Here is a 26165-nt window from a genome sequence, read left to right as displayed (position 1 = left end):
AAATCCTGTGGCACTTTATTGAAAGCAGAGGTTTGTCTCAGAGGCCTCGCTTGAGACATCCCTCAGCATGCTGGCTGTCTGCCCGGCTGCAGCCCTGACACCCAGGAGGTCATGCAGTTCAGGGGGAGATACTGCAGCTCTTGTTCACTATATTGTTTGTAGAGTGTCATGGAAGCCCTGATATAAACGTGGACAGCTTGACCGGGTCACAGCAAGGATGACCTTGCTGGCATTGGTCTGAGCATATTTGCTTATGTGGTACAGTGGGTGCCCAAGCCCTGGGAAGAGTAAGATCTTTGAGGGCAGGAAAACAGATTGCCCGGTCACAGGCTGGCCCAAATCCTGCCTTGTCAGCAATATCCCATGGCTGGCTGCATCGACCTAGGGCAGTCCACCGGTTCCTGCAGTGGACATGCATGTACAGGCCCAGGTTCAGTATGTAAAGTTCTCAAGCCGTGCTAGAACTGACCTTACATATTTTTTTTCCTGTTTTTTCATAATGTCAGAGATTTAAAAAGTTCTAATGATAAACCATCTGGAATAGGTTTCTTTTCAAAAGAAAAGAATGAAATAGATGTGAGTTGGCAGGAGCTTTCAGAGAGATTTCCCCCACCCCCCTCTGTTTATATATTATGCAGAGAACTCTACAGGAAAATGGGATACATGAAGTTGAGCATTTCATGACAAGTTGTCACATTCTGTGCATAAATTTCTGTAAAGTGTTAGGCACCAGTGGTGGGAGGAGATAATTAGGTCACTCATTGCTAATCCTGGAAAGTTTAGGGGACTTTGCATGTCCTTTGAGAGTGTCTCTTTGATGCAACAAACATCACCTGTCCAGAATTATTCCTTCATGGTGCATATAATGCATCCATTTATTTGATAAAGGTAGCCATAAAACCCTAGAAATGACCCAACAACACTCCCAGTACTAACATCAGTTCTATCCTGCTGTTCATCTTCTCGTATCTTCCAGCTTTCTGCTGCGTGAAGTAATGAAGGACTAAAAGTACTACTCAGTCCTTTTTCTTCTTAAAAACACATTACAAATACTAACCTTAATTCCTCTTCTGCCTGTTTTCCGAAGGTTACATATCAGTTTTTTGAGGATTTAAGTACCCACAGTGCATTTGAACACCTTTGACTGACAGATGTTAAGAACCTCTGAACATCTGAGCCCTATTAAACACTCCCCAGGTGCATGTGAGGGATGTATTAGAATCAGCATCAGAATTTGTATGGCCCCAACTCCAAATTTGGTCCTAGCACACCTCTTTCAGATGCTGTTTGCAGATGATGGCAGAAGGGCATTGCATTTCTGATGACTCGGCATTTGCAGGGGAGGCTTTCTTTAGGATGTGGTTCTTCTGCAATTATGAGTTCCTGTGTTACTCCAGTATTACCCCTGAGTGGTGCATGACATTGTAGTCTTTGCTTCCAAGGAGGAGGGTAATACTGGATCAAGCATTGCTGTAGGGGGTTAGTGGGAAAAAAAAATGATATTTTTCTCTTAGCAGTGTCAGGACACAATTTCAGCTTCTTATTTCTCTCACCCCTTTCCCTCCCCCACTATTTCATGTAAACTTCTCATGAAAGCAATATTTTTCTGAAGGTATGTTTGGAGTGTTATTGCTTAAGCCCACAGGGAGAGCACATCCTTTACATAAATTGTGGCTGATGGTGAATCTGGACAGTGCTTGTACCATTGCACTGACACTGGCTAGCTGCAGGTGTGAATTGCTAAGGTCCCCAAACCTGCAGTTTGCCCAGACATTTTCAGTGGTACCCTCAGAAGGCAGTAAGTACTGATAAAACCTGGAGCACTGCTCTGTAGAGCCCAGGACATATTTCCCTTCAACTCTATAAAACCACTGTCGGGTAGAACCCCCCCTCAGAAAACCTCACTGTTGTAAGTGCTCTCTCCACAGCCTGCCCAGGTAGTGGAAAAATCCCTGGTGCAGGGGAGTGCCAGGAGCACCTACAACATTGCGCATCCGAGCTCTTCATAGAGAGCGTGAACAAGGCAGAACTGCTCTCATCACCCCAGAATCGAAGCCAAATCCCCTTAGTTAACTAGTTTGTTCCCACTGCACAGATCAAAATAGAAGTCTCAGTCATAATATTAATTCTACCCCCGCTCCCTGCCAGGCTGTATCATCTAGGTGAGAAGGAAAGGGGAAACTTTGCTTACATTCCCTCCAAATTAATTAGAAATTGATGTGGGGGGAGGACTTATCCAGGCAGTAACCGGAGTTATTATGTTTCATAACTGCATCGTAACAACCAAGGATGCGTTGCTTAGAATTCAGAGTCAACAAGAACCTCTAGTATCAGGGTCAAACCAGTACATCCTCTGTAACCTAAGTAATTCAGCTCAGCGTGCTGCCTGTGTAGGAAAGACGGCTGGGTGGCCCTTCGGACTTTGGCTCTCTGAGAAGGCTGGTAAGGTATTGCTTTAGCGGCATACACAGCAGTCCTTTCCAAATTTGAATTCTCAGTGCTACATTTTCTCTTTGCATATACCTTATCATGAATGCAAGTGGTTAAGCTCTTCTCCTCCTTTTTAAAGATTATGTTTAATTTTTCTTTTTTGCTCTAATGATTTAGATGAAATATTTAAGCTCACTGCTGTAAATCCCCTTGGGGCACCTGCCAGAAGGTTGTGAAACCTGGGTGGGGGATGATGGAGGGGCATATACTGTTAATAAGTGGAGGCTGGCAACCCCCTAACAGTTCGGCTCACGCTCTTGTCAACGGTCCGAGGTCTGGCTTTGCGGGAGCCGATTCATGCCGGCGTTTGGAAATAACCAGACTCTGGCAGCGACTCCCTGTCTGACAGAAGAGAGCCAGCAACCAGCTTAATAGGTTGCTGCAGCCAGCAAAGTCCTCCGGTGAGGAGCGGTGAAGTGAAGAAAAACAAAGCCCATTCCAACCACTGACACAGCAGACAACAATTGACAGCAAAGAATCATTTTATTGCATATGGAGGGTGGGGAATGAGGGAAAGAAAAGAGAACGAGATGACATTTTTTACAGCTAAGGGTTTAATGGTTTCTTTCCTTTCTCCCCTTCCCATTAAAGGGGACAAAAATACACAAAAAGAATTCCACAGATTTTCCTTCTTCTTGTAAGAAAAGACGGCACAGCTGAAGCTTCTTCCTCGCATTAAGTTTTCAAGAAGGGAAGTCAGTTCCCCTTTCTCTGGCTCCTCATAGCAGCATTTTTCTGGCTCCAGCAACCTAATAGGTTGATTGCTGAGCCTCTTCTGTTTCAATTACTTTTGATTGATTCTCAGGTCTGTGTCAGCCACTTGGTGCAGCCACCATCCGAAGAACAAATCTGCAGCAGCTGAAGATGAAAATAGCTTCCATGACTGCTTAGGAGGGGAGTTCAAGCATCTTTTCTAAACATAAGGTTGCTGTAGCCTTCCCTGAAAACTGTGTCTCTGGCCAGGGCTGCTTGTGAGGAGCTTCCTGTTTCTGAGGGCTCACTCAGCTGCACTTAGCCTCAGCCACAGCTAGGAAGGAGGGTGAAAGGATCTGTAATATCATTAGGCTGTTCAACTTGGGATCGGTGGGGGACACTGCTGTTACTGCCCAGGAGAGGGACTGTGGCCTGGTAGAAGTCCCTCAAGGTTTAGGGAGCGGTGTGACACAGGGAGAGGTGGGACACACAGCCTGTAAGATGAGTCCTGGGAGCTTGCTTTCATGTTTGGGTTTTTACTGAAGGAGCAATGCAAGAGGGAAGGGAGAGAAAGGGAGCTGGGAAAAGGAGTGGAGGTGGTGGTGACTGGTTCCTCACAGAAGCAGCCACCCTCTGCAGTTGCTTTGTACACATCTGACTCTTCTTAGCAATAGCAGCCTCGAGGCTTCAGACTGGCAAAGGAGTCGGGAGGACAGATCTGTACTGCTGTCCTGGCTGAGAGCTAATCTGACTTCCTGCGTAAGTCAGAGCAGACCGAGAATGAAAGCAGCCTGGAGAATTGGGCTATTTGTGTCAACAGTAGGATTATATTTCTGTATTTTTAATTTCCTACTGTTGCTGTTCAATTCAACTCAGCATGGGGTCACAGAATAATTCAGATTGGACGGGACCCGGGGAGGCTCAGAGCAGGGTCAGCCCCAGGACAGGCCAGGCTGCTCAGGGCTGTGTCAGGTCGGGGCTTGAAACCTCCCAGGATGGAGCCGGCGCAGCCTCCTGGGCTGCCTGCTCCACTGCTAGACTGTCTTTGCGGGGAAACTTTTTTCCTTGCATCTAGTCTGAATCTCTCGTTTCATTTTACGCCTGTTGTCTCTCGCTTTTCTGCCACACGCACAGGTCAAGCTCCCAGTTCCCTTTTCTTGGTGACCTTTCTATAGGTATGGGCAGGCCTCACATTTGCCTTTCTTTCGTTGTCAGGGAAATCCCTGGACCTCCACAGTCTTTTTGAAGATGTTAGAGAGTGACTTTGCAAGGACATGGGCCAGCTCTCTTGGCACTTTTGGATGAAACTGTTGAGTCTTATGGACTTGAAGAGACCAAGATCTCTCAGAGAATCCCTGAGTCAATGCCTGCCTGCTTGCTGGTAGTTTTCCTCTGGGCCCAGAGTCCTGGGAGACCTTGTTGATGAAAAATAAGATAGATAAGGCATTGAGTACCTTAGTCTTATCTGTGCCCTGTGTCACTAAATGACTTTCCCTATTCAGCAACGGGCCTACATTTTCTCAGTTTAGCCTTTATTGCTAATGTAGTGGTAGATGCTATTCTTGTCATCCCTGATGTTCCCTCCAAGTGACAAGTCTAGGTGAGCTTTGGATCAAAGGTAGCTATGGGGGACCCTCCAAAAGGCAACCAGATCCTTGAGCTGGGCTTCCAGTCCTGGCCTGAAGTGGGCTGATGAAATATGGTGCTGCTTCAAATGACCCCTAGGGAGAACGTGTACCATTGTCTAAAGCAGCAGGTGTGCAGCAGTGAAAGCTTTCATGCAGGGGAAACCTGGTGCATGCAATGTTCAACTCAGAGCAACTCTCCCAGGGACCTGTTTGTCTCCCTGTGGGTCATCCTCAGCAGCCAAGCAGGAGAAGAGGCATGTTGGTGTGCCTCCTGACTGGTGGGACAGATTTTTTTGTCTGTGAGGCATGGGTTCTTTTACAGTTAATGTGTCTTCTAGAAATACCCCTTGGTGTCTGCTGGGAAGAGCTGGTGCAGGGTAGCAGAGCAGCATTTGGGGGGTGAGCTGACAGATCTCATTGGGGTCCCCTTCCTCCCACCCTGAAAAAAGGGATCTGTGGTGTCAATAAGGTGATCAGAGACAGATCAGAGACAAGGTGCTCCCTCCACTCCTATCCCTCTGGTACCTGGGGTAGCAGGGAGGGAAACAGACTGTGAGGGCAGGTTAATATGAATGGACACACTGTGAAAAATGGATACTAAATTATCCCCTGATCCAATAAACCTCTCAGCCCACACTCTTAGAAAACCCTCGGTGAGTAGACAGGCCTCACGAGTTGCTCAGCAGCTCAATAAAATCTGTCTCTGCCCTGTCAGATCGAAAAGAGAAACCAATGGCGGAATTCAGGGCCCTCCCCCGAGGAGGCTTTGCTCCTGCTTGAACGGCTCTGCCTGCAATGCCATCTCCCTGCCTACAGCCTGGGGGGACCACATTGCGGGCAGCTGCCCGAAGCAGGACCCTGAGCTTGTGAGAATTTCCTTCTTCCCGCCTTGGCTTCTCATGGAGAGGGATTTTACCCACATGTGAATGATTGCTTTGAGGTGCAGGAGCTCTCGGAGGTTTTGCAGCTAGTCCTAGCAGAGGGGCAGCAGCAGGGGTGAGCGGATGGAGGGTCAGGCCCATGCACCATGCCAGTCCTGCCATGCACCCCAGGTCGTTTAGTTGTCTGGAGGCGGCTGCCTGGGTGGGAGCACTCTTACAGGGCTGTGTTTGCCCTCACAGGGGGCTACAGTCAGTGTCCTGCCTGGAGGAAGGGCTTGGTCCCGTTACACCAACACTGGTTTCTTCTGCTGTCTGAGATGTGGGCTGTTGCACCTGTGCACATAGGTGTAGGACAATTCATGAGCATGGGTGTGTGTTGTATCTGCACTTCGGTTGTGCTAATCCCATTTAGTCATTTTTCAGTGGATTTCATTTAGGTACCAGGCTGGGGCTCTGTGTGCCCTTGACAATACTGAGCAACACCATTGCTCATATTTAAACTCACTGACAGAACTAGTGATGGTGAAATTAAAGGAGACAATGACATAAAGCTCTCACCCAGCAGCAGTTTGCTTCCTGCCAATCACTACTCTTTTATTTTCCCTCCCTTGTCAGAACCCAAGGAAAAGGGGCAGATTTTGCAGTTTAGCTGGAAGACCAGCAGGTCTGAGCTCTTCTGGACTGACCTGCATTCCCAGACTGCTCCAGCTAAGCCTGCAGAGTGCAGAGGATGGGGCACCACCTGCCATGCAGACCCTCTGTGAAGCCACAGCAAACCCCTTGCAGAATTTAAAGCAGGTGATTTGTGGCAGCAAAGACTTTTGGCCTTGCCACTGTGAGCAGCTCACTTGTGCTCACACTGTCAGTAGTGGAGTCAGAAACATCCTGGGCTGCTGGAGCCCAGCACCCGGCTCTTGCCTCTGGTCTGTGGCTGGTCTCCAGCTCTGACTGTACAAGCCAGTTTGCTGTTGTGGCCTCGTGGCCTCTCTTGCTGGCTGGCAGAAGGAGAGGTCTGCTCCCCGAAATGGCAGCTGAAGACACAGATGTTACACGTTTTATTCCATGGCTTTTGATACTAAGCAAATAAGTCACAACTGGTTTGCCACACTTTTTTTTTTTTACTTTTTTTTTTTTTTCTGTTATCAGAGCTGAAAATGTGGCTTCTGTTAACACTGCGGCAATGGGAAGAAAAGACTTGTCCTGCAGTTCTGGTTTACAAATAAAAATAAAAACAACTACAGAGAAACAGCTTGCGCCCCTTGTGAGTAGATGTAGGTTTTAATTTCATCTCAGGTTTCTACCATCGTTACACTTGACAGCAAGTGCTATAGTCACGAGGATCCAGATTTGGAAGGGCATTAACAGTGTCTAATATTTTTTGGTTTTAGTGAGTGGAAGGTGTCTAAAAAACTTTACTATCTGGTCTAGGATTTCTGTGACTATACCCTCAGAAACTGCTTCTTCCTATTAGATACGCAGTTTCCTTTACCATTTTCAAAGATGACTGTAGAAACAGGGCTTTGTGAAACTTTGCAAGTAATAGTAACTGGCCATAATGTCTAAGTAATTATTAGCTGCCCATAGAATAAATGAAAGATTAAAAGGCAGTAATCTTCTTTCCTCTTTGTTGCTTGCTTTTAATGGCTTCCTACTCTACATACTAAATGGTTATCAAGGCAGTTCTGCTGCAGAAAATCTGTAGTGTTAAAATTTGAATTTACTGAAAGCAGAGAATAGATCCACTTGAACAGGGAAGGCAAAATGATAAGTTTTTTACAGGGACTTTGTGCCAGTCTAAATCCAAACAATGCTTTTCACATACTGGTGGTCACCGGTAGCACTTGAAACTGGGAGCAGACAAAAGCCTTTGTAAGAGCTGGGGCAGTGCTCAGAAGTCCACTCTCCATGGACCTGTAAGGGTCTGTGGAAAGCAGTAAGGAAAACTAGTTTCAGCATTATCATAAATTCTGTTCTGTGTGGACAGCCCCGTGGCTACTGAATTTCTAAAGGGGGCACTTCTACCTTAGAAAATATGCAGGGTCTAGAAATTAAAAAAAGGTTAAAAACTGGGGCACTAGGAACAGAAGAAAGTAAGTAGTTGGTATCCAGCAGACATGGCAAATACTGAATGCAGGATGAGGAGCCATGGCTAGGCTAGTCATTGCCATGTAATGAGGAGGGGAAAAATCAGTCTTTCCAGCTCCATGCCTTATAAAATCCAACTGAAATCAATCCAGGATTTTGCCAGTCATGAGTTATTCAGCAATCCCCAGGTCAGGCCAATGGAGTCTCCATCACACACATCATCATCTGTTCTCTTTATCCCTGTACTGCAGACAGGAAATCAAGAGACAGAGCTTGATCACTGCAATATAGGCAAACATTTGGGCCCAGACTGCAAAGTAATTAAGTGTGCATTAAGGCCCACTCCCATTTAGCAAAGCCTTTGTGTACATGCTTTAAGTGCCACTGGAGCTAGAGATGCACAAAGAAACACTTAAATTCCTTCCTGGATCACTGCTAACTACAGTATAAATATTCAGGAATATATTTAAAGACTCTCTGGGCTGAACACAGCTCTTACTGCATAGATAGGGGCTGGAAGAATTGGAATCTTGCAAGTTGCCATTGCAAGTTGAGGTGCATGGTAGGTGCTGGAGGCAGACAGCCAGCATGGAAAGGGACCTTTCTGTGGCAGCAGGAGGGCAAAAGTGAGTGAAGAGAGGGTAGCCAGGGTCTTCAGATTTACAAGTGTACATTACGTGCATTTAAGGTTGAATGTTTATACTGAGATTGTTGCATCTATGCTGGGGGTGATCCTGGGAAACTGAAAAAGTGGAAGCCCAAACAATTCCCTCTTTTCTCCCATGCTGTATTCTTTTCTTCTTTGATACAGCCTCCCATTTCCATAGAGGGGAAGGAGGGCAAGGACTTGATGCAGGGTTTTGAACTCTCAGGGTGGCAGTACAGTGAATAAATCAATGGCAGTGTGGTTTCAGGGATATATCACCCTTTGTATTTAAAAGCCCACATGCACATTCATCCAATTAATATTCTTGGTACGAATGGCAAATGATTGCTTGAACTGCTAGACGGGGAGGAGGCCCAGGTCCCTGCCCTGAAGAGTTTACAGATGAAATGTAAAGAGGATGGTGCTGCAGGGGGAGAGTGAACGCAACATGAGCTGAGGCACAGTTGTTATTCCTGGCACACTCTGAAGCCTCCTTCCCAGGCTGTTGCCTGCCTTTGATGTGGATCATTCCTCCTTTATCGAAAACCTTTCTTCCCAAGGTGCTCCAAAGCCTTTCACACTCATGGTTTTCATCCTACCTCCCTAGGTGTTTCTGCATTGTCTTCCTTCAGTGATTTTCTCCTCCTTGCTATCAGCCTTCCTTAGGACATTGCCTAAGTCCCTCTCCTCGCTGCTCACTTTGTCCCTAGGTAGCTTTCTCCTGCCGCACAATTCAGTGATTGTTTCTGTACTGACAACTCACAGATCTATTTCCTCAGCACTACTCACTCAGTCCATTCTCTGGCAGCTCCTGCATCACCTTCTCCTTCGTGTCCCACACCATATCCCTCAATGAGAACTGAATGTCTGTCCCCAGGCTGGCCCTCAGTCCTCTCCCTTCTTGCATGTCACCATGGGAGTTGCCACAACCCTCCTACGTGTCCCGGAGGCTGACTAACTCACTTTAACGTGTCTTCTCTGCCCTCTTCATCCCACACAGCAACATGGGCAGGATTAGGAGCTGCCACCACACTCAAGGTCAGTGGGCTTTGTGCTCCTATGCCACCTGGGGAAATCGGCCCCCTTAGAGAGCCTGCCTTTCTTCCTGCTAAATTTGTCCTGGCTAGTTTGTCTGCCTAGCGGAAAACTCACAAACCCTGCTTTTCAGCTAAATTTCACGCCCTTCTGAAAGAAAGGCCTCTATTTAATCATTCCAGCAGTGTCTAAAAACCCTAATTCCTTCAACATAGTGACAAACAGTTCTGATTATTTGTAGAAAAGCTTGAAAAGCGTTGAGCGTATTTTATTACCCACAAAAGGTGCCAGACTGGCAGGCATGGAGACTTGTCCTCTATTTGTCTCTGGAGCTGGACAGCACAAGCAGTACACATTTCTCCAGAACGTCTTTCTGCTCATATTTGGAAAGGCACATGGTGGCCTATCACCACGAGATGGTGGTACTTTCGCTTCAACCCACTGAGTATTTGCTCAGTGCCTGGGACACGAGTGAAAGTACATCAGGTTGCTAGTAGGAGCAGCTGGAGAAATCCCAGAGGGACTCACCACGGAAAAACAACTGCCCTCCCAGAGGGTGGTGGGTGATTTGGTGTGTGAAGCTGTGTCTGTTCCTGTCTTTTCTGGCAAGCCAGGTCTCATCCAAGTCAGTTACGATCTGCGGAAGTGCTGCTTAATGGGCTGTGAATTGTCATCTGGGGATGTATGGAGGGAGCCCACCCCATGCTTCCTCATTAAAGCAATAAATGCAGTAGGTTTGCTGGAAAAAACCCCCACCCTGGAGCTTCTCTTTTGCCACCAAAAGAAGAATTAGAAGATTGTTTTTGAGCACACTTCATTGTAGACCTTAGCTGTTACTGTTGTAAACCCACAGAAAGGCGAGATCTCACAGATATCTGCATGTGAAGCAGCAGAGGTTACCGGGCAGCCCCTACCAGCCCCTGGCAGCAGTCCTCTCCCAGAGGCCAAGTGCTGCAGCAGGACCTGGAGCCTTCCTGCAGAGGCACCCTCCTGGCCATGCAAAGAGTTCCAGTGCTCATCCCTGCTTTGCTGCCAGGGAAATTATTCAGCAGAGAGGTAAATAGCTTGCAGGATCTTTTTGGCTTTTCTTCATGTTCCCCCTCCTCCTGCCCCACTTTGCAGCAACGCACAACAAACACAGATGTGCAGTGACATTTTTAAATCATGCACTAATTTGTTAGGGTTATGCAAAGAAAATATTAAATACTCATTGCTACTGTTCAGGCTGGGCCTTGTATTTTCTTTCAGTGCACTGATGTTAAAAATACAAAGAAGCAAAACTCTCAAGCACTGCCAGTTTGGATAGAGTTGTTTTTTCTTCCTAAAATGAAGCTTAGCCTGGTTGAGGACTTTCTTCTTTGTCAATAATTAAACAGCTCTGCACTTGTTGAGGCAGCCCTGAATGTAGGTACCAAGATCAGCCAGCCTTGATCACAAGAGGCTAAAACTTTCTACTCCGTCTATAGTATAGATATTTTTTTTCAAAGAAAAAGTCCTTTTAGTATTAACCTGATCAACTCCAGTGGCATCAGCAGACCTTTACAACAGATGGGATGCCAAGTAGCCACATGCACTGAAAGAGTTGTTTGGGTTTGGCCTGCTTTGAGCAGAGTTCCATGTGAGCATGTTCCCTAGAAACAACCCGGGTATAGCTAGTTTTTGCTCAGCCTTTTAGCGTTGAGCTAGAATTCAACTGCTTCTAGCGATGCGGCGACTGGATTGCAAAACACCTTTAGTGCAAACGAAGGGGAGGGATTTCTGTCAATGGCTGAGATTTATATTTCCCTCAGAGTGCATTTTTGAAGCATGGTAATGAAAGATCAAACAGTATCGCACATTTTGGAAGTTCACCATATCCTTGAGGACGTCACTGAACTCCAGTTAAAGATGGGCATGTGAGAGTATTGGTACAGCAATGTGAGATTATTTGGCCTCTGGCAAAGGCCCCTGCTTTAAAAAAATAAACTCTGGTCCAGAACAGTCAGGGCAGAGTCTCGATAGAAGGAACCCTCTGCTGTCCTCTGCAAAGGACATGATCTATTTACTTCAGAAAGCTGATGGGCTACAAGTCATCAGCATGTACTGGGCAGGGGAGCTGGATGTTCATGCAAGTATGAGGGGCCAGTCCTGCATGACTGAGGGGCAGAGGAAGTTTGGTTTTCAAGAAAAGCTTTCCTTCTCCTGCACGACCATTCTTGTTCATCTATCCTTTTGCCCATCATTTGGCAATATAAAGTGCTGTCATTATGGGAAGGACCAAGTCCGAGGCAGGGGAAGGAGGAATGGGAGCAGGAGAGCTGAGACACAGAGATGCATGCTGTCTCCCTTGCCCATGGGTAGCAAAAGAGGTGGAGGGTTAATACAGTAGCAGGAAGCGACTGTGTAAGGGCAGGTCCCTGGAAGGCAGCAGGTAAGGGAAGGCCTCCTGTCAAGGCTGTGCTGTAGTCACAGTGGTGGAGGGCTGGGGCTGGGGAGAGAACCCTACTTTACCCTCAGACACTGAGCCTGTGGCAGATGCCTGCAGCCAGAAGAAAGCTCTTCTGGCCTGGAGAGATGCCTCCCCCAGTGTAAATGCTCTGGGAAATAGGGGGACAGAGGGTTTCCTGTGGCTGACTTTTCTTCTTCTCAGGGTCTGTGGGTCTGCAGATTGCCTCAACACCTCCACACACCCACCCACCCCCCAAAAAATCACCCTCTTCTTCCTCTGCTTCTCAACATACTAAGTCTATCATGCTGGTTTTTGGTTATTTGACCATGGTCCTACACGCACTAATCCCTAAGATCAGCAGGGCTGAGGAGGCTGATCCTAGCTGCTGGGAGCAGATGGGTAAGCTGTTATGTCCAAGCACAGCTCCGTGTCCTCCCTAGAATGACAAGGATTCAGGGCTGCTGCTAACAGAGACAGGTGAAAACCAGACCTTTCCCGTCCCTCCTTTCCTGCTTTCTATTTCTCCTCTTTATTTATGTTAATGTGTTCTGCATTGGAGCCATAATTAAATACATATTCATATAGAAAATGTACAAAGCTTCTGCCTGTACTGTGAAGCTCTCTGGAGCTTAACTGCTTGAGACTTGTCACAGGAAAATATTTCTCCCCATGAAAAGAGGCTTCCTACAGCTGGGCTATATTATTGCCTTTTAATATTACTGGCTCTGCCTACCCTGGGAAGGGTTTTCTGACAAACTCCTACTGGAGATACAGCTTTTGCCAGTATAACTTACACCAGTTTCCTGAAGAAACTGGGGCTTTCATTGCCAGAGGTATCTCACTGACAGTTGTAATTTGTTCCCACACTCTTTGCTATGCTGGCAAAACTTGAAAGTGCAGTTCACTGTTTTTCTGTCAGTGCCTTTTCTCCTAAGTTAGCTTTTCTATCCCTGTGCTTACCCCAGCTGTTTCTCTGGGCACATCTGATCGTCTATTGTCTTCAGAATAGCTCTAAGTAATGAGAGGGGTGGGAAGATAATGCTATTTGAAGGGTCTAATCAGAAGCTGGTTCTCTGTAACAGAGCTGTATCAAAATCTGGAGCCTGTTACACTTCAGAAAGGAACACAGTGATGGAGGGAGCTGGGACAGTAGAAATGGGGTTTGGGGAGTTGATCTTAAGTAGGAAGCTGGGTTAGTATGGCACAGAGGGGAGCAGGGGACAGCCTGGGTGGAGGAAACTTCCAGCAGAAGGCAAAGGCAGCTAGATATCAAAGACAGCATTATCAAGACAAGACAGACCATGCTCACCATCATGTGCCAAGGCCATTTCCGTTTCCAGTATCTCAGCCTGATGTCGGCATCAGTTTTGTTCGGATCTAGCAAAATGACTGTTGTCATACACAAATTGGCTCTGTCTCAGGCATTTCATATCCTTAGACAAACACTGCACATTATGAGTTGGGAAATGGAGTCCTGGATGTGTCAATGATATGCCAAAGTCCTAGCCAGCATCACTGCTACAAACCCCATATCCCAGACCCTTAGCTTCGTTTGTGTGCTTGTGCTCTGTTAAATAAAGCATCCCGTTCTTCTCTCTTTTTTATTTTTCAGTGCTGATGAGATTGAGGAGAAAGGCCTGAAAGTTTGAAGGAAGTTCTTGAAGACTCCTACAGATTCATTGTTTCAAAAATCCTTAGTGCAATGGATATTTTCTTTGTACTGCCTGGAGAATAGAAGGGATGCTGGGATTATAGATCAAATGTCTGATTGGTCCAGGGCTACTGGATATTACATCTCAAACTTTCCTTTCCAACAACCATACTGAGAGGGTCAAACCTCTCCTCTTTTACCTGCATATGCCTCTCCTCACTTCCTGTAATCTGATTTATCCTCAGACAAGCAATGCAAGTCTTTGCAGATTAAAATAGTTGTGTGACGAGGTGATACATCAGCCCTGCCACCACCATTAGAAACATGGCAAGTGGCAATCTTGTGTGGGAGGGAAAGGAGCAGCTTCCTCCATCCTAAAGGGAGACTGTGTGCAGCAGAACAGGTCAGGAGCAGTGGCTTCTTGTGGTGGCTACTTGCATCACCTGTTCCCTGGCCCCTGCAAAACCACGTACAACTCCTGGATGCTCACTCTGCTGGAATGTCCTTGCAGGCTGGCAGCTGGCCTAGCAGAGGACTGCCTTCAGCTCCCAGCTTGGTACTGGAGGGATCAGAAGATGATGTTGGAAGAAGCCGATGAATTCTGGGTCTTCATGATCTTGTTGATGAGGAGGAAGTGATGTGCTTTTAGGTAACTCTTTGTGTGATGTGCTTATTTTCAGAAACTGCACAAAGCCCTCTTCCCTGAGCAAGACAGTGATTGATCAAGCCTGAACTTCACAGTCATTTCAAGCAGGCATATATAGGTACTGCTACTGAAAGCAGTGGTGTACACCCAGAAGATCAACCACACTGAGTCAGAACAAAGCCAGGTATCCTATTCTTCTTTGCTTTGCCGTCCACCAGCAACAGCAGCTGAACACAAAATGTTTCTGTACCTGATATACTGCTGTAGGGTGTCCTACAGCACGACTGATAGAAGTCCAGGCTATCTTGGACTTCAGACAATGGGATAGATTATCTTTACGCCCAGAAATTTGGCAAGGCACCAGAGTCAGCATAAGGGATGCACCCAGCAAGACTATGGAGTTCATGCTATATGCCCTAAAAGTTTTCTGAGGTTGCCTGTAATACAGAAGCATGTGAGCAGAGTCTGCAGTTGGTCCAAGTCTGAGAAAAGTTTACATGAATTTTTCTTGCTCAGGAGCCAAGATCACTGTGAACGTGTTGAAGCCATAGGCAGAGAGCCAGAACTTGAATGTTCTGCCCCATAATTGAGAGTTCCCCTTTAAAAAACCCAAACAGAATCCAAAAAGCCACAGCAGCAATAAGCAGTTGCTGTAGTAAGCAGAAGAAATCTCTCCTGCTGGCTGCCTGGTCCTGCTTGCCAGCGCTCACTCACTTGCTGGATGCAAGAGCATGTGAGGCCACACAGTGACCTGAATGAAAGAATTAGTCTGGATTAAAATTAACGAAGGAAAATAGTGTGTGTGAGGGGTCAGTTCTTGTGAAGCCAAAGACGAAGATGACCTCAGGGTGCAAATTAGTGGCAGGAGGCAGGGGAAGCTAGGACAGCTTCCTCTGGCAGGGGGTGGCTTAGTCTGTGATCACCAAACTGTAGTGTCAGCTGCTGTCCCCTGCCAGGGCCAGGCTGCAAATCTTTCTTTCTCTAGGCTCACACAATCCTACAGATGGAACCAGCTCCTGCAGCTCAACGAATGCAGAGTAGTGTCTCTACATGAACCATTTGCTGCCGGTAGCTTAACACTCAGGAGCGTGAACAACCCACCTTCTGCTTCTGCCCTAGCCACACGCGGTACCTGTGGTCTGGAAATGGTCCATCTAGGCCCTGCCTTTCTCTCTGGGTACCTGCTGGTAATGCAGAACCTATGGTTTCCTTGTCTGACTGGAAGAGTGGGTTGCTTTAGCCTTTTTAAGATGTCCTTAGCTGAAGTGGTTGGATCAAGGACCAAATGGGGGTTGCATGGCAGGTTGAAGCCACCATGGCATTCTCCTCTGAGGTTCTGCTATTGCAGAGCATAGCTTGGTTGGGAGAATCTGCCCCAAAAGCTCAGTGCTGCTGCTGGGAAATAACACAAGACAGGACAAAAATAATGCCTTGCATTTATCAGTTTTCCGCTGATGTTCCCTCATTTATTAGGCATTTCAGACATGCAGAGAACACAAGCAAGCTAGAGTGTATTGCAATGCCTGCATGGGTGCCTTGTAATCAGGCTTCACCATCCTGGTGGTGCTTCCTCTCCTAATGTGCAGTCCCAGACACAATTCCTTCATCTAGCCTGAGCCTGAGGATGTGAAAGCTTTTACTGTTTCATGTGAGATGGTTAAGGATTGGTTTCTGAGAACAAAAGCAATCGGGCTTGTGTGACTCTTGTCTTCTTACTGGCCAGGAGAAGATAATCAATAATTCAAACTTAAAGCAATCTCAGTAAGACACCGAACTTCACTCGTTCTTCCTTCAAACTTCTTAGAGCACTCTGGTCTGAGTCTTTGTCATTTGCTTTGCTGTTCCACACTGTGCTGCCTGCTGGGGTTATGTCTTTACTAGGTATTCCTTATGATGCAGTAGTGCATGGGGCATCACATAATGACCAGGGTGATGTTGTTTAGGTGTGCTTTAAAAACACAGTTTAACGTTTGGGATTTCTCTCTGGGTTGGGGATTCCCTTTAAAATCTCTGTGGCAACTCCTGGGAGCCAGAATTTTCCCTAGTGACAGATATTTCTGGGGTGAAAGCATTTGTCTTGAGGCCATGGCTGTCTCAGTCTTTGGTCTCTTACCATGCTGAGCACATTGCTGACTCTTAAATAATGTGAAAAATAAGCAATAATTATTATTAATTCCCAGGTTCATTGCTTGCCCGAACAAGGTAGATAACAGTGTTTATTGGTGAGTCTAAAGTTCTGCTGAGACAATTCAGTATAGATTTGTTTTGCAGGAAAAGAAGGATAATCAATGACGCACATTTAATGGCTGGGGATGGAGGGGTCCCAGGTAAAAAATGATCTTGTGCTTCAAGAAGCTTCAAACACTGTTAAAATTAGAGGTGTGGTGGACTAACCCTTCGTTCTGCCCCCTCCGCTTCAGAGGAGAGTCAGAAGTGGAATCAAACATTGTAGCTCCCATTGTCAAAATCACCCCTGGAGAAAAAAACCTCAAGATGTATGATGGGTCTAAGGACAAGCAGGCAAACGCAGAGCCTGGTTTATTTATATGATTTATTATTAAAATAAATAAACAGATAAACAAGCAGATAGCCTTGTGAGAATGTCTGCCTGGAACACGCACTTCAAAAAGTTTCCAAACCCCAGAAAGTCCATGTTTCTCCCACCTCACATACGTCTTACTCTGCTTTTCATCGCTCACAGACAGCAACAGAACCCCCCTGCCTTTGATTTACAATTAAATTAAGAATTACTTTGGTAAAAAGCAGCGCTTTTCCCCGCCTGCTTTGTTTTGTGCCTCCAGGCTGTGCAGACCCCTATTGCTTGCTGTGCGAGAGACAGCGTCATACGGCTTGTGAGGAGCTGCAGGAACTGAAACCAGTTCTATGATTTATAGCACTAATAAGGCTCAACTGCCATTTCTTGTGGTTTCCTCCCAAGTTGTCTTTGATAATTTCTACTTGTACTGTGTTTATTGTTGCTGCTGGTAGGGTTCAGTTGGCAGGTAACTGTTGCACTGTTTCGCAGGGGCTGCCTTTTTTTGGTTCCCTTTATTGTGTTATTATTATTAATAAACATTTATGTTTGGGGAGTGCCAAAAGGGGTCAGCTAGGCACCGTCCCTCTGCTTTCCCCTGTCATGCTTGGTGCTGTCAGAGGGATGAAAGATGCGCCCTGCCATGAGTTTACAATCGCATGATGACAACCCCTCTTTCCAGATCACCTCCATGGCAGGAAGGCTGCGGCAGCTCTGCTGCTGGCCATCTCACGACCAGCCATCCCATGGTGGGGCTGCTCAGGCTTGCTCCAGGGGCCCTAGGTCATAAAGCCCTGGCAAGTCCCACTGGGATGAGTTCTAAGAGTACACACCTTGATGTGCTGCCGGAGGGTATCGCCTCTGCATGTGAGCAGCCGCAAGGGAGGTGTGGCTGGTGCTTTCTCTCTGGCACAGATTAGCACCTTGGCTGTGAGCTGCTGCAGCAAAGACAAGGCACATCCTCCTTTTCTGCCATTGGCATGACCATCAGTGACCGTCAGAGGAGAGGTCCTGTGGACAGTGTGCAGCTGTCTGCTTTAATATAATGTCTTGAATCACCCCAACATGAACTCACAGGGCTGGCTCTTCCATGCCTCACCCAGGTCTAAGCAGGTCTCAGTGGTGGGGCTAAGTCCCAGCCTTTTTGTGGCAGGACACAGCTGGCATCAAGAGACTATGATGGAAGAGAAAGAGGATTATGCTGCTGCCAGGGAGAAAAAGTGATGTTGAGGGGATTGGAAGTGGAGAGACTTCTCAGGGAATGTCAGGAGTGAAGGTACATTGCCTTCACTGTAGTCTGCTGGTTGCAGCAGAGTTGGATGAGAAGGAATCTGCCTGTACCCTCTGATTTATGTGTTTCTCTCATGCTCACTTTTGGACTGCTCTCTGCCTGCTTTTGTAAACTTGGCTCGAGTAAAGTCTGTGAAAACAACTGAACATTATCACCCAAGGATACTGGAGAGTCTTTGCTGACACTTGCAGCTCTGCTTTGATAATTTGCCTGGTAGAACATGTGTGGAGGATTATGGGCTACACCACAAAGATGCTGATGAAGAGTGGCTGTGCCATTTTCCTTTGCTCCTGAGCAGTAGCAGCAGTCCGTGGCTGGCTGCAGCTGTACAGATCATAGCGCAGCTGGGTCTGGGTTTCCCCTGTTTCATCCCAGGCTGCACACAGCATGCGAGGGCACTGGTGGAGGTGGAATTACTGCCAACCCAACAGGCCACACTGGCTGAAAATTTCAGTGCTGCGAAAGAAATATAGCTGCCCGCTCTGCTTTGTCTGGATCCATGTGTCTGTGAGAGCTGGGCAGGACAACAGGAGAGTTGAGTGAGGAAGATGATGTTCACAGAGATGAGTGTGAAACTCCCTGCTATTTTCCACCTGCCAAGATCTACAAAGCTGGTGAGGTCACTATATTGCCCTTGACAGTTACCCTGTCATCTGCACCAGGGCCACAGAGACTTTCTTTGTCAGATTCTCCCATCATATTTCAGTTACCAATTATGCAGCAGAGGGCTATTACGTGATTGCCTGAAGGGCAGAGGAGGGCCCTCAGTGTTGGGTTTATCAAGGTGATGGTGTTGCAATCAAAGCTAGGCAACTCTAATGGCAGAGCACCTGAGACTTGGCAGTACCTTGTACCCAGGAGAAGATAAAACCTCAGAGGAAAAAAACCCCCGGTGTTGTAATATGATGAAAGCAGCAACAGAAGTTTCGTAACACAGCTTTCCATACCTAAGCAAACTGCATATATGTGCTTTCTTTCAGAATGTGCTTGGGTTTGAAAGACTGGTGGGTGCCCAGCTTCTTTCTTCTTCTGAGATCTGCCTTCTCAAGGCAGTATGGTAACTTCACTTGGAGTGTTCCTAGGAAGAGGCACTTAGGCCCTGGGCAGTGGCGAGCCTCAAATCCTCTGACACAAGAGCCCCACTGCTTCTCCACAGCTGCATCCAGGAATACTTCTGACTGTGGCCATAGTATCTCTTAGAGCCTTGGCTGCAAAGAGAGCCGAGTCAAATCAATGACTCTAGGGCCAAGCACTTCCAATATCAAGGGAGTTAGATCCATCTGCTGCTTTTTGGAAAGTAGTAAATTATTGCTTCTTCCCCTGCTGCACACATACACACGCAAACACCCACAGACTTCACAGTCTGAAGATCTGCTGTCTTTCCTGCTAGAAGGGCACTTTCTGCTCTCATTTTCTATGCTCATTTGCCAGTAAAACCAGCTTTTCTCTCAGATGGGGTTTTGAAATAATTCTTGCAGGCAGCTAAGAGGACTTGCAGTTATAATACTTGACATGAATCTTCATGACACTGCACTGGGGTTCATTACTCTTTCCTGCTATCCCAGTGAAGGTGAAGTGCGGCAACCGAGGCCGTTCAGGAGGTCATCAACAGGATCCCCATTCATGGCCCTCTAACTTGTGTTCCAGATTATGCAGGAGGCTCTAGCCTGGGCTTATGTTGTGAAAAGCTTCACTGGACTGTTCCCATCGTCTGATCACTTGTGGCACAACCAGGCTTTTGAATCAACCTGCCAGTTATTTATACTCAGGAAAAGAGTATTCATAGATGAGGTGGAGGGTTTTCCAGGCGTTAGTCGGTACAGTGGATCAGACAGAACTGCAAGTCACTTTAAATCAAGGAAAATGTTTTGTTGTAAAGATTTTACAGTTCTGATTCCTTTTGTTTGGACTTTTTAAAATTAAGAAATGTTCTGGGTTTTGGTTGTCGGTCCCCCCCTCATCATGCCTTCCCCCCTCCCCCTTCCCCCTTCTTCTTTATCTCTTCTCATGTTAGACTTTTCCCACTTTGTTACTGAGAACATAAGAGTAAGACAGAGGAGGAGAAAAAGAGTGTCAGAAGACATTAGAAAATTCAAGTGGCACATGAAAATAAAAAATGGGTGAGATTCAGATGCCTAACCTTAGGCAACAAGAGATATATGAGATACTTCAGGATTCCCTTCAGCCGCAGCTTTGCAAAGGCATGGTCTCTGTTAGGTCCTCTGTCATGTCTGCAGCTGCGTGCAGATGTCTTAGATGCTCTAGCACATCCAAAGGGCAACAGACACCCTGGCTTGGGCAGCAAAGTAATCTTGGCTTCTTCTGTCTTTATTGAATAAAACAGATATTTTCTGACAGATGCATGGAATTTTCAGGATTCAAAAAAGTACTTAAATATTTTGAGGAACTGAAAAATAAAATTGTCCCTTTTACAAGTTTATCAAAGTCTCCTTAGGATCAGTGTCAAGGCAATAACGCATGGTGTGCCAGCCCAGCTGTATTTGCTGCCATCGTTCTGCATATGTGCCATTAGCTGGCAGGTATGCACAGAACAGACGTTTCCATAAGCTGTTCTTTTTAATGTAAAATTACCTTTTAGTGTGTTGAACTCTTTTTTGCCTTTAGCTTGTCATGTGTTAGATACAGGAATCTGGCTTTTCTCTGGCATGCTCGGTGTCTTACATAGATACATGCCTCAAGGTATTGCATATGTGATGACTATAACTATAATTTTAAAGTGGTTTTGTGTTCAAAATGTGCTTGGTGGTGCTCATGACAGGATATTCACTATTTGCCTGAAAATCTCAAAACTTAAATAAGCATGTACCATCAATCTAATCTAATCTAATCTAATCTAATCTAATCTAACCTAATCTAATCACATCATGATCATAATCAATACCGATACTGTGGGATCTTGTAAATCATGACCCATATGGCAAGTTCTGCCACTTGTTAATTATGCCCTTGGAGGCAGCAGTCAATAACTCCCAAGGGTTAGATGGTTCCTACTTAGTCAAGTGCTTTCATGGAGTACTGCTGACATTCAATAAGGACTTCTGCAACCATAGAAACTTTATACTCTGACATACAAATTTAAAGGCTTAGGAAATATAGCAATTGGAGAACTGTTTACAAAAAAAAGAAAGAAGCTGGCCATAGAGCCCTGCAGAACAGGCCTTCAGGGAACTAACAAGACAATTTTTCTTTTTTGTAAAAAAACATTTAAAAGAGGTTTGTGTCTCATCCAAAACCAACACAGCAGCCTGAATTAGCACATAAGTCACTACAAGTACTTCTTAAAAAAAAAAGTCCAAACCCTTCGCTTGGGTACTTTGACATATCTCCACAGAAGGAACCTCTCCCAGCATCTGGCAGATGAGAATCTGTCCAAATTAGTATGTCCGCTGATATTCAAAGCAGATAATCTTACTCTTTTCTCTACATTTAATATGAAAATATTTGTCATGAGGGAAATTTATGAATTAGAAAAACTTTGAGGAAGAAGGATAGAAGCAAACACAAGCTTACTGCCTTTTCTTCTCCTGGGGAAACTGGTTTATAATTTTTTTTAAGCTGCTGATTTAAGTGAGAGAGTCTTACGAAAAAAACACGTGGTTGGGTTTTTGTGCCACAGTTTGACCACCTCTGTCAGTTAGTTTAGAAGAGCATGAGGGGAAAGTTGGATGGCTTGCCTATACTTTATATCCATCCCAACATTCAATTATTGGTGCTATCGTTCTTTCCTAATTTCATTGATTTAACCACTTACAGTAACAAGTCAAATTGTTCATCTATGCAGTATGAAGGAAAGGGCCCTGGGATCAATAAGCAAGACTGTTCAGCTGGTGAGAAAGCAATGGAGGATGCACAGGAGAGGCAAAGAGAGGGGGAGCATTGGTGCCTTGGGCTGTGATCCATAAAGACGAGCTCAGAAGGCAGCATGGAATTCCTGGGGTGCCCAAGTAGGGGCCACCTGCCCACATTCTGCTGGAGGGGCCAGGGTGCCAGCTCTGTTTTTCATGTGACAGAAATATAAACTCACACCAACCTCTATCTACTGGCAAAACTGATGCAACACATTCGCCATGTGGGTACTCCTATTCTAATAGCCTTGCTTGCATCTCATTCAAACTCAGCCTACACGCAGATGATGCTGTGTGTCATGCTATAGTAACTTAAGACATGTGCGCCACTGTGGTTGGGGATGGCTGTCTCACAGGAAAGACTTGAGAACCATATGGGCAGGTACTCAGGGCCTATTGCAAATGCAAGGTGAAATGGGTTAGTTTCTTCCATGTCTGAAGCTCATCTTTGCGGTACAACAGACTGAGAGCTTGCACATGGCCAGTGACTCTGCCTCAGCTGAAAGATATTTCTCTACTAGGTGTGGTAGCATTTTAGCCATTCTGACGTGGTTATAAGGATAAGTCTGGTCATGCCCTCATATATCTTTCTTTGCTTTATCTGGTTAGACAGTGCCCCTTTCAGAACAGGGACAAGCAATGTGACATTTCAGGTACTACTGCAATCTTAATTGCAAGTCATTCTAGTAGCTGAGGTGACTAATGTAATGAAGACACACACGTGCATTGATACAGACAGCATGCATTGCAAATATGACTTTGCCAGTCATTTCTCTTGACTAACTAGAAAACGCTATGATGTGCATTCTGCTGCTTAAGTCTTAGTGGTGCCTCTGAAGCATACAGCTGGGCCCCACTCTTAAAAATAGCAGCAAGGTACAAGTAAGTGCAGGTCGGTTCAGCAGGAAGGAAGAAAACATCATCTTGGTGGGAACAGAGGGGTTTGATTAGTTTTTCTTTCTCTCACTGACAAACTGCAAAGAAATAGCTTTCATAATGAAATTTGCATTTAATTCAAAATGAAACATTCAAGCACCCAAAGGAGAAGTGAGAGGAAGGGGTTAGATTAAAAGGGGGAGTATGGAGCTGAGAGAGCTGTCCCCATCTAGTCTGGTGGTCTGGCTGTTAGGGCACAGCTGTGTTCATTTCAGGGAAAGGAGGCTCAGTGAGTTGAAGATGCTAATATGGCCCTGACACTGTGCAACATTAAACACTTAAAAAGGTTTTGGGTTTTGAATTCAGAGACCTCAGCCTACTTGGTTACCATGGCAAACAATCACCGGTAGAAGTCTTTTAACCTTTAATTAAAGGTACACAAAAAGGAGGAAAAACAGTTTAAGCACTTGAAAAATAAAGTATTAAGTAAGACTTCCCTTTTAAAAAGCGTCCATTATTCCTGTTCCCTTAGCTGTTGACAGTTTTTATAGAAAAGCTTCCCTCCCTTTATTTAAGTTCATAGCAGCAGTAGCTGTTCTTGGGGAAAGAGAGACACTCATCGAGACAGACTGGATCTGTTGTTACTACTCGTATTTGGACTCCACTCTACTCACTTGAAGACACATGTATGCACAAGGGGAGAGAAAAGGACAACAAAGACAAAAAATATGACTTTCTGGTGCTTTTACTTGCAGCCTCGTTTCTAGGAAAAGACAAGCACAATACATGGACTTAACCCCTCTGAGATGTAGGAAATTTGTACCAGTGTATGCATCTTTCAGACATTGCTTTTAGGTGTCTCCCTGACTGCAGATCACAGCTGTGTTACACAACCTGTACCCCTCCTGTCTAGGCTAGTTTAAACAGAAGGTGAAGGACAGAGAACGAGGAACGTGAGGAAATGACACAGAAACTAAGAAAGCAGTGACACCAGGACCCCACATCTCATCTTCCAAACAGGTTTCCAGGATTGAGTTGAAATTGTGGAACTAGCAATGATATCTGAATGTCTCCTGGCCAGAAACTGTCCAGAAGGTCTGATCAGATCACATAACAGCAGTGTCACAGTGTTGACTTAGGTCTGAAAGTTGGCAACAACAGCTGTCACCACTGTTTCTACTTTCTGTCTACCTATCGTATTATCAGTATCAAAATGGATGTCCTCAGAAGATAATGAACATGCCAGCAGCCACCAGTTAGGTTTAGCTCCTGGCACGCTAGTTTTGGTCCATTGATTTTGGCATTAATCTTGTGTATCAGCCCTGACCTCAGCACAGCCTTTGGGTGATATCAGGAAGACTTTCTGTTTGAACTAATGTGGTCTTCCTATCTTTAACTTGTGCTGACTATACAAGTAATTTTCTCTGACAGACTGAGCTGTATTTTTTCACCTTATGAGCATTAACGTATGGGTTTGCCTGATGTAGTGCTTTGCACAGCATGTGCAATGCCCTCTGTGGCTGCTGTATCTGCCCTTCTGGTTTCCCGGGAGAGTGTTACAGCCATGAGAGCAGGGGGATCCTGGTGGAAGCACTCTGTTGACAGCACTTTTGTGTTGCTTAATAGTCCAATACTCATTAGCACAGACTGGGGAAGCCAGGTCAACCATTTCCACATCAGGGTCTCAGCCGAGGGTCTAGAAAGACCTTCTGCACAGACCAGGACACATCAATGGCGGGAAGTAAGAACAACCCACCTTAGTATGCAGCACAACACAACCTTATGGTATTCTCCTGAGAGATAAGTGATGCTGGTTCAAGTTCCCCCAGGCAAAGGAGGAAATTAAACCCAGGACTCCCACATCCTTTATGAGTGAATAAAAAGTGGCTGTCTTCCTCTCAGCTTTGTGAATATAATCCTGACATTTTTTCCAGGAAAGCAATTTGGTAAGTCCACACTGAGTTCAACAATCGTTTCAGGACAATGGAAAAAGCATTCTTCAATGAGAAGAACACTGACTGAAAAAAATTTCTCCTGAACATAGTGACAATAAAACAAGCAGACAGACCCCACTGCTCTGCCATTTATATATAATAGTTATGGGACAGGGAGGCTCTATTGCTTGCAGGCAATGAGGGAACTTACCTGGCAATGTGAAATCTTGGTAGGAAAAAAACATTTTGAGGGAGTCATGAAATCCTCTAGGAATGGCAGATGAAACCTGAACACTGATGGGACTGCTTTGAGTCCTGACACAACTGCAGTGGTGTACAGGAGAACCTGTGAGGAACAGATGCACTCTGTTTGCTGAGATGTGACCAATGTTCTGGTTCTAATTAGGCACTAAAGGCCTGAGAAGGTTCAAACTCTGTGTTTGTAAGGGTTCAGAGAGGGGCTGTATGAAGCCTTGTTGGCAACTGTACCATTGAAAAAAGCAAGCAGAGAAAAAAGGGTTCTTTACTTCTCTGACCTTCTTTGCTGAACTCAGAACTGTGTCTACCAGTGACCATGTCCAACATGGACAATAAGAACTGACAGAAGTAAAAGTCTGAGTAGTGAAATGCTTTGATACTACAGAAACCCCACCTGTAGGAGCAAAACCAAATGTCAAACAATTGTGGGCTGTTTTCCTGGCAGTCTGTCTTTCCAGGCTTCTCTTGAGAGTAGGGTAGGTCGCTGTGTGTGTTTGTGTGTGCACATGTGCATGTGTGGTCACGTGTGTGGGGCTGAGGATGGGTGTGGGAATAAGTAAACAAGGAAACTTTCAAGGAGCAGACAGGATCCTGAGCCTTGTCATGAGCAAGTATGTTTGTGATAGGAAGCAGTGTCAGCTGGTGGCTGTTACTCCACCCTGCACTTCCCCTCTTGTTCTGAAGGAATGCACTTCTCCTTCCTGCTCAGAGCTCAGGGTTGTGGAGGATAGACTCGTAACCTTGGCAAGAGCGAAAACTGAGGCTGTGAGTTTGTGTTCATTATCTGCTTTACATAGGTGGGATGAAGCAGTAGAGATATTACTCAAATCCTGCAGCATCAGGTCACGCAAGTGGCCAGTTTTCTGTGTTGTTAGATGGGGTTAGAGGAACTATATATGTCCTCTTCAAGCACTTCCAAAGGTCTTGCGGTACAGTTAGACCATGAATCCATCCTCGGTAATGTTTTATTGGTGCTGGCATTATAGCGATGTGTGTTTGATTGTCTCCTTGTCTGGACAGGACCCGAGTATTCCTTTGGGAGTAATACCACTGAATCAGTATGTGGGCTGTCTGGAGATGTACAGAGGCATGGCTGATTGTCAAATGCATCATCAGGGTCACTGAGGTGTGATACACAGAAGAGAAGAGCACAGGTGCCAGCCTGTGGCGATGGGACAGTATGGGAGACCATCGTGGAGAATAAGTATTGATGATCATCTGGAA

Source organism: Falco peregrinus, chromosome 4 (genome assembly GCF_023634155.1).
Source record: "Falco peregrinus isolate bFalPer1 chromosome 4, bFalPer1.pri, whole genome shotgun sequence".
NCBI lineage: Eukaryota > Metazoa > Chordata > Aves > Falconiformes > Falconidae > Falco > Falco peregrinus.
Note: the sequence above shows the minus strand (reverse complement) of the source record.